This window comes from Jaculus jaculus, chromosome 2, assembly GCF_020740685.1.
Source record: "Jaculus jaculus isolate mJacJac1 chromosome 2, mJacJac1.mat.Y.cur, whole genome shotgun sequence".
Classification (NCBI taxonomy): domain Eukaryota; kingdom Metazoa; phylum Chordata; class Mammalia; order Rodentia; family Dipodidae; genus Jaculus; species Jaculus jaculus.
Window position 1 is genome coordinate 7,444,827 of NC_059103.1, and position 11,558 is coordinate 7,456,384.

The 11,558-nt window shown below is 50.4% G+C and overlaps 1 protein-coding gene across 1 annotated transcript in view; it reads left to right on the top strand.

Moving 5' to 3' along the window:
• Positions 1-11,558, top strand: part of C2H7orf50 (chromosome 2 C7orf50 homolog) — a 121,780-nt gene that overhangs the window by 72,419 nt on the left and 37,803 nt on the right. The gene's annotated exons all lie outside the window — the stretch shown is intronic.

Genomic DNA, 11,558 nt, shown 5'->3' on the forward strand with positions numbered 1-11,558 from the left:
CTTCCACAGACCTGTACTTGAGTGCCCGAGCAGCTCTGTTCACATAGCCGGGGGTGGAAGCAGCCCTGATATGCTGTGTGCTGCATGGTTGATGCCAGTGAGAGCAGCCAGGCAAAATGCCATTCCTTGTACAGGTCCACTGATACTCAGAAAAGGCAGAGCAAGGGACAGAAAGCAGATGGGGCAGCCAGAGGCCCTGGGGAGCATTTGTGCCACTTCATGCAATGTCAGTAATGGCCTTTTTGTTCCTTCCTTCTGACTTTCGCTGCAGACATCTTATATGTTCTTAAGCACAGCTCTGTTTGAGATCTGCGCTGACGTGGCTCATTTAGGAACTGCTGTAGTGTTGGTGTAAAGGGACCAGGCAAGGGCACCCACGTCGGAGCTGTGGGGCAGCCCCCACTTTGTTCTGATAGCACGCTCTCCAGGATGCACTGTGCTCTTTCCTGTCTGTACTTACTGGACCTGAAATCCTGCTCCCAGCCTTAGAAGTCTGTGTAGTCACAGTCCTGCCCACGTATGCTGGTTCTTTTGAGAAACGGTGTGCATGTCACCACTCTCAGTGGGGTCAAAAACACCTCTCCTCGGGCCTCTTACCTTTCCTAGTACCATTTCACTCTGACCCCACAGATTGGAAAGTTGATGATTTGCAAAGTTAGCCAACAGGGCAGGCTGACAGCCGGGCAGGTGGAAGAGACTCAGATGTGGACTGTGCAGTGACTTCGGTGTGGGAGGAGTCCCCTGTCATGCCTAGTTGTACTGGGCAAGGCAAGGAACCAACGACTCTGGTGACTTCTGGTCTTCAGATGTGGAGGCTGGGGTGGGGTGGATTGTCATGAGGAACAGGTTCACAGGGGGAGCAGTAGATAAGGAGGGCTCTGTGGTAATGTAAGGACACACAGAAACCACAGGCAGTGGGGTCTGGGATAAGGCCTGGGAACTAGAAGCCATTGTGGACTCAGCTTGGGCTGTCAGCTCACGTTAGGCATCCTGGGGCTCTATAGCCAGTGCTCCTTTGTTATAGTCACCACACACACAGGGCTCACCTGGCACAGTCATGGAGTCTGTACGGAGGGTGTGCTGGCGTCTGTCCAGTTGTGCTCCTCCTACTGGGTGTTTAAGACTGGACCTCCCTGGCACAGGTAGCTAAGGACTGCTGAAATGACACTACCCACATTGTATTGTGTTTGTGTCCCAGAGATGATGACAGTGTGATCACCTGGTTACACGGTGATGGCCGTAGGCCCTAACCTAGTCATTTTTCTTAATGTATTTTTTTTTTTATTTGAGACAGAGAGAGGCAGATGGAGAATGGGCACGCAAAAGCCTCCAGCCACTGCAAACAAACTCCAGACACATGTGCCACCTTGTGTATCTGACTTACATGGGTAGTGGGGAGTCGAACCTGGTTCCTTAGTCTTCACAGGCAAGTGCCTTAATCACTAAACCATCTCTCTAGCCCCGTAGTCTTTTTTTTTTTTTTTTAATGTTTAAGATTTACTTATTAGAGACAGAGAGAGGGGTGAGGGATAGAGCAAGAGAGAGAGAGAGAAAGAGAAAGAATGGGTGCGCCAGGGCCTCCAGCCACTGCAAATGAATTCCAGATGCATGTGCCACCATGTGCATCTTGCTTACATGGGACCTGGAGAATCAACCCTGGGTCCTTAGGCTTTGCAGGCATGTGCCTTAACTGCTAAGCCTTCTCTCCTGCCCCCCCCCCTTTTTTTTCTATGAGAGAGCAAGAAAGAGAGAGAATTGGCACACCAGGTCCTCCAGCCACTATAGTCGAACTCCAGATGCGTGTGCCACCTTGTGCACGTGTGTGACCTTACCTTGCACACTTGTGTCACTTTGTGTGTCTGGCTTATGTGGGGTCTGGAGAGTTGAACCTGGGTCCCTAGGCTTTGCAGGCAAGTGCCTTAACCATTAAGCAATCTCTCCAGCCCCACTAGTCATATTTTGATTGGTTGGTTTTGATTTTTCTTGAGTCGGGATATTCTAGGCTTGTCTGGATCTTGCAATTCTTCTGCCTCAGCCTCTCCAGTGCCAGGGCTCCACAGTTATATGCCATCATGCCCACATTTCCCCTGATAATTTAGAGTGAGCACCTCATAGCCCTTCTGGGGGGCTTTGGGGATTTTTTTCTTCTGTTGCTACTTTCTTTCATCCCTCTCCTGCCTGCTCTGGTAGGTATCACTGTGGACTCATTAGTGATTTTTGGTTCCACATATTGTCGCTTTTCTATGTTCTCTAATGTTGCAGATCTGGACAGTGCAAGTTCCAGCCAGCTCTGAATGCATTGGTCCCCCCGGGGGAGCCCTGGTTCTTCCTAGAGAGCCTGTCTGAGCAGGGTGCTGTGTGTTTGTTTGCATGTGTGGTGGTTTGAGTGTAAAGTTTGTAATTAGCTCGCCCTTGTCCCCACTGGTGGGGCCTTTGGGAGGTGGAGCCTTGCTACAGGCAGTGTGTCACTGGGGTGGCCTTGACACGTACTAATCCAGCCCACTTAGCATTTGGGGAGCTTGCTGCTTTCTCCCTGCTTGTGATCCATGCCTTCTCTGCCGTGATGAAAGTGTAAGTCCAAATAACCCTTTCTTTCTGTTAGTTGCTTATGTTTGGTCTCAGCAATGAGACGGTAAGAGAGGGAGAGTGAGTGTGTGTGTGTGTGTGTGTGTGTGTGTGTGTGTGTGTGTGTGTGTGTGTTTTCTCATTGGTATGTGTGTGCATGTGGAGGCCAGAGAGCAACCTCATTATCATCTTCAGGAATGCCATTCACCTCTTCACCTCTTTTTAAATCTCTCATTTGCCTGGAGCTCAGCAATTGTGCTACCCTAGCTAGCCATGAGGCCTAGGGACCTGCCTGTCTGCCTCCCCAGCACTGGTATTACAGGCGCCATGTGCACCTCCATGTCCAGCATTTTATGTGCGTTCTTGGGACAGAACTCAGGTCCTCGTGCTTGCAAGGCAAGTACTTTATCCTCTGAGCTATCTTCCCAGTCCCCTATGCAAGTTTTTATTTGTTTGTTTTTGTTTTTTGAGGTAGGGACTCACACTAGACCAGGCTGACCTGGAATTCATTATGTAGTCTCAGGGTGGCCTCAAATTTATGGCATCCTCCTGCCTCTGCCTCCTGAGTGCTGGGATTAAAGGCTTTGGCCATCACATCCAGCCCCTATGCAAGGTTTTGTTTTTTGAGGTAGGGTCTCACTCTGTCCTGGGGTTACCTGTAATTTACTATGTAGTCTCAGAGTAGCCTTGAACTCACAGTGATCCCCTACCTCTGCCTCCTGAGTGCTAGGATTAAAGGCGTGCAGTACCACGCCCAGCTCCCCTATGCAAGTTTTGATCAGCTCATTCTGAGCTTGGAGCCTCAGGACAGCCAGCTGTGCTTTCCAGACCAGACCCCTTCACCATTCCCTCATTTTTAGTAAAAGGATGTTTGAGAGACTAGTATTTTGCAGCTACTGTCTGTCTGCCTTCCTCGTCATGGGCTGAGATGTGGATGCACTAAGTGTGTAGCCAGAATCAGATATCAGAAATCTCCAAGTGACTGGGCATCGTGGTGCACACATTTAATCCCAGCACTCAGGAGGCTGAAGTTAGAGGATCCCCTTGAGTTTGAAGCCAGCCTGGGGCTACAGAGTAAGTTCTAGGTCAACCTGGGCTAGAATGAGACTCTGCCTTAAAAAATCCAAAAGCTGAGCTGGAGGGGTGGCTTAGCAGTTAAGATACTTGCTGGCAAAGCCAAAGGACCCAGGTTCAATTCCCCAGGACCCACATAAGCCAGATGCACAATGTGGAGCATGTGTCTGGGATTCGTCTACAGTGGCTGGAGACCCTGACGTGCCCATGCTCATTCTCATTCTCTCTCTCTAAGTAAATTAATAAATATTTTTTAAAAATCAAAAGCAAGGGAATGAAGCCACCATGTTAGTCACAGAGTGCCAAGTCCTCAATAAACAGAAACCCATGTCATGCCCATTCTTGTGGCCTGCTGCCCCTCCCTAAGAGCTGGCTGTGGGGTGCTGGCTGCAGGGAGCTATGCTGGGGCTGCGTCTGTGCCTCCATTGTGTTGGCTGACAGTGGTGGCTGGGGCCCTCCTGTGCTGCTGGTGTGAGTGCTTGTGCTAGGGCATGGTTCTCTGTGACTGTAGAGAGGAAAGCTCTCTCCTTCTGTCCAGTCTGCAGGAATTTCAGACTTGAATCTGCATGTGCTACAGACCGAAGGGGGTGCGTGTCAGGGACTTGCAGGCCTGAAAGGTTCCGTGCACCCCTGGCTGCCTGCAGCTTGTCCAGGGTTCCTTAGCAGGGCCACGACTGCCAGTCTTCTCTTCAGGCATGACAGAGGGCATCTGAGGGGTGCATGAAGCCATCCTCTTGCTGAGAAGCCACTGGGGCCCTGCGAAAGGAGCCCATATCCTCGGTTTTGCAAGCCTGTGGTGGTGGGGGTGCTGTGTGGCGGTGCTCTTGCCCTTGTCCTGGCCACAGCAGGTGTGACAGGGGTGTCTTTCAACCCTGGCTACAATATGTGCCAGCTTCTCCACACAAACTGCCAGCCTTACCTCTGGGGCAAATGGAGCTTTTCCTCCTGCTGGCAGGAATACCAGGGTCTGAGAGGCCCGGGGACTGGGACCTTTCAGGAAAGAGGGTTTTAAACCAAACCCACTCACCACTTTCCCTCCTGCTGCTTGGCCTCCATAGCGGAGGGAAAGAACAGACAGTAATGGAGTCACCTTTCCTCTGGGAGTTGTGCCATGTCCTGGGCCCTGTGTGGCAGACCCTGCCCCTCATTGCTTCGCCTCACATTTGGTAAGGAGTGCAGAGTGCGTGTGGGGCAGGAACGCAGCTTCATGCTTTGAAACATGTTCCTAGTTTTAAATTTTGTACTTTGTGAGAGTCTTTCCCTGTGCAGAGCCGCTCACTTGTGACCTGGAATACTAATGGAGATGGGGTGGTTGTGTTAGACTGCTCAGGAATAACTGGTGCACTGAGCTCTGAGTTCTCGTCTTTGGCAAGTGCGTTGCTGAAAGGAGTTGTGGGAGGTCCTTGGCCTGCTCATGGAAACACCCTAGGCTCCACATTGCCTCTCCTAGGCCTTCCTGCCTAGTGACCTAAAGTGAAGGTCCACAGATGGCCACTGGGTGGAGCTCCAGAACAAGCCTGCTGCAGCGGCTGGCCGCTAGAGGCTAGACCCGGGATCTCTCATTTCACAGCACGCTGCGTGATGTCAGGGTAGCGATCCCCGAGGATTCTGTAGCCATCTCTGTCACCTCCTCAGAAGACACTGGGGTTTTGTCCTCACAACCAGTGCACAGATCTCGGGGTCTGCCCAGGGGAGCATGTCAATATCACCAATGGCTCTTCAAGAGAGATGGTTTCCATTGTTCTAGAAAGTTCCTGTCAGGAATGTGCTGTTTCCAGGTTGACTCTCATGGACACAGCTGCTGTGAAGTACAGGTGGGAGGAGGGGGACATCTTTGTTTTGGGGCAAAGACCTCGTTGGGCGGCTGAACCTCATGTTGTTGGACATCGTAACTGTCCATTGGTGGAGTATATGACAGGCCTCCCTTTTCATGGGCTGTAGCCTGACACATGTCAGTTCTGAGCAGGTAGCAGCAAGTCCCCGGGCTGTGCATTTCAAACTGAAGTTAGAAAGAACCCTATGTGTCTAAAGTGCTCTACAAAAAGGAGACGGGAATGATGTTCAGGAAGAATGTCCAGTGCTGTCTTCTGCCTGGAGACTTAAAAATATTTTTATTTCTTTGTGAGAAGAAAGAGAGGGAAGTAGAGAGAGACAGAGCACATGAGTACACGTGGGCACACCAAGGCCTCCTGCCACCGCAGATTAACTCTACCTGCATGTACCACTTTGTGCACGTGGCTTTACGTGGGTCCTGGGGAATCGAACCCAGGCCATCGGCTTTGCCTTTAACCCCTGAGCCATCTCCCCAGTTAGGCTGAGTATCCTACAGGGGAGAGAACCCAGCGTGACCTCTACTGGTGCCCTGTGCTGCCGGCCTTCAGGATGCTCCTCTCACCCTGAGGCCCTCGTTGTCCTCTGGGCACCACTTCAGACTCTGGGAACTGCTGGTCATGGCTATGGTCTTGTGCCCTGCCTTGTAGCCTCACTTGCCCTGGGCAAGTCCTCCCCACAAGAGGCTCGGGGTCCTGCTTGGCCCCATACCTAGCACTGCTCATAGGCTGGGAGGGCTGAGTTTGGGAGTCCCCGTGCTGCCCTGTGGAACCGGAGCTGGCCCTGAAACCTTCAGGCTGTCTACCAGTAGTCCTCTCAGGAAGTCCCCGAAGCTCTCGGTTCTTGGTCTGTGAGACAGGGCAGGGCACCACATCTACACACCTGGATGACTTTCACATCCAACCTTCCTAGGCCTTGGCCTTTCCACATCTGAGTCATGGCTGGGCTGCTCCTTACCACACCAGGTTACCCCACAGAGTCCCTGGAGAATAGTTGCTGCTGATTCTTTTGTTTTGTTGTTTTTTCAAAGTAGGGTCTCGTTCTAGCCCAGGCTGACCTGGAATTCACCAAATAGTCTCAGGCTGGCCTCGAACTCACAGTGATCCTCCAACTTCTGTGGGATTAAAGGTTTGCGCCACCATGTCTGGCATTCCTGTGTTCTTTAAAGACCTCCTGTGTGGCTTTAAAGACCCTGCCAAGGCTCTGCAGCAGTCAGTGGTCCTTTGGGATCTACAGCACTGAGACACGCCTGCAGTGGCATCTAAAGCAAGGTCCTCTGCCAGGCCTCAGACCATGCAGCAGGGGAAGTCAGAGTGTAGTGACGGAGACTTGTCTGGGAGCCCTGGTTCCTGTGGCCCTTGCCTGCCGCCCAGACCCAACATATGCACCACGCCTTCAGGGACTCTGCTCTTCACCTTACAGCCCACGTGAAAACGCATGTGGACGTGAGTGCTCACTGTCCAGATGCACCAGCCATGGAGTGCCTGGGCCATTGTTGGAACGCTTCTCCACAGACACGCTGCTTGTCTTGCTGCTGTTGACACCCCTACCCCCACCCATCAGAAGGAAGTACTTGGCAGAGGTCACATGTCGTGTGTGTGTGTGTGTGTGTGTGTGTGTGTGTGTGTGTGTCTGTCTGTCTGTCTGCACACGTGCCAGAGGCCAGAGTACAATGTCGAGTGTCCCCTTCTATTGCTCTTGCACTTTGTTTCCTCGACATGTTCTCACTGAACCGGGAACTGCTGCGTTCCTTTTCAGTCAGACAGGCTGCTCAGCAAGCCCCAGCAACCCTGCGTCTCCGTGCCCCGCAAAACTGGGCATATAGGCGTGTGGGGCCATGTCCAGTTTTTTACATGTGCACTGGGGATCAAACGCAGGTCCTCATGTTTGTGTGACAAGCACTTTTTGCCACTGAGCTTCTCCTCAGCCCCACAGAGCTCGGCACAGCTCTTCCAGCATCCCTGCCCTGCGTGGGACTCATCCTCAGCTCAGCAGGGAGATGGAGCCGAGGCCTCGGTTAAGAGCTGGGTGAGGGCTCATGTTCACAGTAAATCAAAGACAACTTCAAGTCAATCGAGAGGCTGGGCAGAAGCCCCGGAGAGGCACTTCACTAAGGGGAGCTGCGAATGGCCTGAACTCCCTTGTAACAGGCAACTGTCCCTACTGTGGGGCTGATTCTAGGAATACGTCCCTAGAGGGCCTTGCCCTGGTTCCAGACTTGGACAGAACAGCTCGTGGTGCCCACAGAGCCTGACACTGGGCACAGCCAAACACATGTGCACATAGCAGAGTGGATGGGCAGCTCGTGATGTAAACCTGCACAGGCCCAGGCAGTAGGGCAGGTGACTGGTGTGGTGGTAGGTAAATGTGCACTGCTTCCCGGAACGGTGAGGCAGAACTGTGAGGAGAGGAGGTGGCACTGGCTTAAGTGTCAGGACCCAGCACCTTCCCGGTCCATCTGTATCTCCATGGCTCCGCTGTCTGGGGCAAGCGCCACATGGAAACCCAGTCACTCACCTGTGCGTCTGGGGTCACTGACACTGTCAGGAACATCTCCCTTCCTTCCTTCCTTCCTTCCTTCCTTCCTTCCTTCCTTCCTTCCTTCCTTCCTTCCTTCCTTCCTTCCTCCCTCCCTCCCTCCCTCCCTCCCTCCCTCCCTCCCTCCCTCCCTTCCTCCCTTCCTCCCTTCCTCTCTTTCTTTCTTTCTTTCTTTCTTTCGTGATTTTTTGAGGTAGTGTTTTGCTCTACCCCATGCTGACCTGGAATTCACTATGGAGTCTCAGGGTGGCCTCAAACTCACTGTGATCCTCCTACCTCTGCTTTCCGAGTGCTGGGATTAAAGGTGTGCGCCACCACACTTGGCACATGTTCCTTTCTTGAACAAGTGTAGCCACAGCTGAACAGATGTCAGTGATGCCATCAAATGCACAGTCAAGAGTCCCACAAAAGGATAGAGGTGAATGGGCACTCTCACTCTGAGTCAGTGCCACCCAGTCAGGCCTGCATGTACACCCGCAGGAGTGCATGCTTCACACATCTGCAGGAACACCCATCTGAGAGTACCTCACGTTGAGCTTAGCCATGGCAGACATTCCTTCAGGCCTCATACGGCCACCTGCAGGGCTTTAAAGGGCTGCTGAGTGGGAGGTGGCTTGTTCCTACCCTGAACACCTTCATCTGGGGTGGCATTAACACCAGGTGTAGAAGTGCTCGGTGTCTTTTGAGTTCAGTATAGAAAGGTGGAAGCTTCTAGCAAGTCCTGGGAGGGGTACCTCAGGTTGGCAAGAGCAGACAACCAAGTTTTATAATCTCAGTGCCTACCCAGGGGCTCAAGGGGAGAGACAGATGAGGTGAGGCTGCGTGTGCTACCGGGCAGAGACTGGGCAACGTGGACCATCTTACTATGTTCTACCTTGGTGTGCGTGTATGAACAAAATGCAAAGAACCATGTAGGTCCTCCAAACCAGTATGACCTTGCCAGGACTTAAGCTGGAGCCACTGGATTTGGGATCTCATGTCCTCAACCCTGAGCTTTGCTGAAGTTGACTGAACCTGCAACACTGGCTTATCAGTTACTTCTCACTGCTGTGACCAGATAACTGACAAGAAATCACAACCTCAATGTGTGTGTACTCATGTGTACTTCAATAGACCTGGCAATCTTTTGTACTTCTATATGTGTGGTATGTGTGTGCATGTGCACACATGCATGTGGAGGCCAGAGGTCAACATCAGTTGCCTTCCTCAGTCATTCACCACTTTATTTTTTTTTTAATTAATTTATCTATTTGAGAGAGAGAGGAAGAGAGAATGGGTGCACCAGGGCCTCCAGTCACTGAAAATGAACTCCAGACGCGTGCACCCCCTTGTGTATCTGGCTAACGTGTGCCCTGGAGAATTGAGCCTTGAACTGGGGTCCTTTGTCTTCACAGGCAAGTGCTTAACCGCTAAGCCATCTCTTCAGCCCACCACTTTATTTTTTGCAACACAGTCTCAGTGAACCTGGAGCTCACCTATTCAGCTAGTCTGGTCAGCCAGCAAGCCCTCCACATCGTCCTGTCTCCACGAGCTCATCACTGGACTTGCAAGTGCATACCACCATGCGTGATTTCATGTGGTGCCGAGAATCCAAACTTGGGTCCTCGTGCTTTCAGGGTAGTCATGTTACCACTGAGCCATCTCCCTGTCCTTGCTCCTTTATTAATAAGAATTGGGTCTGATCGATTAGGTGTCATTCTCAGGCGGTGGACACTCATTCACTCACTTCTCAGACTGTCCAGCACCTACTGTATGCAGCATGGGGTCAGCCTTGCTAGAACAGCCCTGTGCCTACCACCATAGAAGCCTTCAAGGTACAGGTACATTTAGGAGAGAGGAGGACTGTGTGGGTGGTCTTCCCCTGGCCTGTGGCTGTTGCATGACAGGCCCAAGTTCTCTGTCACTTGTGAGGCTTGCTGCCTGCTGCAGCCACAGGGCTCACAGAAACTGAGACTGACAACCAAAGAAAGAACTCAGAGTGTTGATTTGTAGTTTGAGGGGAGATACTCCCAGCCTCATTTTTGTTGCGCAAAAATGTTTTGGCTAAGCAGGGCATGGGTGCGCACGCCTTTAATCCCAGCACTCGGGAAGCAGAGGTAGGGTCACTATGAGTCCAAGGCCACCTTGAGACTACAGAGTGAATTCCAGGTCAACCTGGGCCAGAGTGAGACCCTACCTCAGGGAAAAAAAAAAACAAAAAACAAAAAAAAACTTTTGGCTAGCCAGTCATGGTGGCACATGCCTTTAATCCTGGCACTCAGGACGCAGAGGTAGGATTGCTATGAATGAGTTGGAGGCCACTCTGAGTCTACATAGTGAATTCCAGGTTAGCTCAGACTAGAGTGAAACCATACCTCAAAAAAGGGTGGGGGGGAATGTTTTGGCTATTTGAGGTTTTTTGTGCTTCTAAATGAACATTAGGATTGTTTTTTTTTTCTATTTCCATGAAGAATGCCATTGGAATTTTGATGAGGATTGCATTAAATGTGTAGATTGCTTCTGGTAAGATTGACATTTTCACAATGTTGATTCTTCCAATCCAAGAACATGGAATGTCTTTCCATTTCCTAGTGTCTTCTGCGAATTCTCTCTTGAGTGTTTTAAAGTTTTCATTGTAAAGATCCTTCATTTCCTTGGTTAGGGTTATTCCAAGGTACTGTATCATTTTTCTTTAAAGCTGTTTTTTTTTGTTTTTTTTTTTTAGTCAGAGTCAGAGAGAGAGAGGACAGACAGACAGACACAGAAAGAGAATGGGCACACCAGGGCCTCCAGCCACTGCAAACAGACTCCAGGTGCATGTGCAGCCTTGTGCATCTGGCTTACGTGGGTCCTGGAGAATGGAACCTGGATCCTTTGGCTTTGCAGGCAAGCGCCTTAACTAGGACTAAGCCATCCCTCCAGCCCTTCCTTTTTTTTTTTTTTTTTTTTTTGAGGCAGTTGGAATGGGAGTGTTTACCTGATTCCATCCTCTGCATATTTGTTGTTAGTATAGGAAGGCTACTGATTTCTGTGTGTTGTTTGTGTCCTGCTGTGTTGCTAAACATGTTTATCAGCTCTAACAGTTTGCTGGTAGATGGTAGAGTTTTTAGGGTCCTTTATGTATAGAATTGTATCATCTGCAAATAATGATATTTTGATCTCTTCCTTTCCAATTTGTATCCCTTTTAGGTGTGTCTTTTGCCTTACTGCTATGGCTAAGACTTCCAGTACTATATTAAATAAAAGTGGGGATAATGGACACCATTGTCTTGTTCCTCATTTTAATGGAAAAGCTTCAAGTATTTCCCTACTTAGTATTATGTTGGCTGTACATCTGTCATAAATAGCTTTTATTATGTTGAAATATGATCCTTCTATACCCAGTTTCTTTAGGACTTTCACCATGAAGGCATATAGTGTTATTACATTTATTGATTTGCATATGTTGAACCATCCCTGCATCTCTAGGATAAAACCTCCTTGGTCAGGGTGAATGATCTTTTTGATATGGCTTTGTATCCCGTCTGCCAGTATTTTGTTGAGAATTTTTGCATCTATGTTCATGAGGGAGA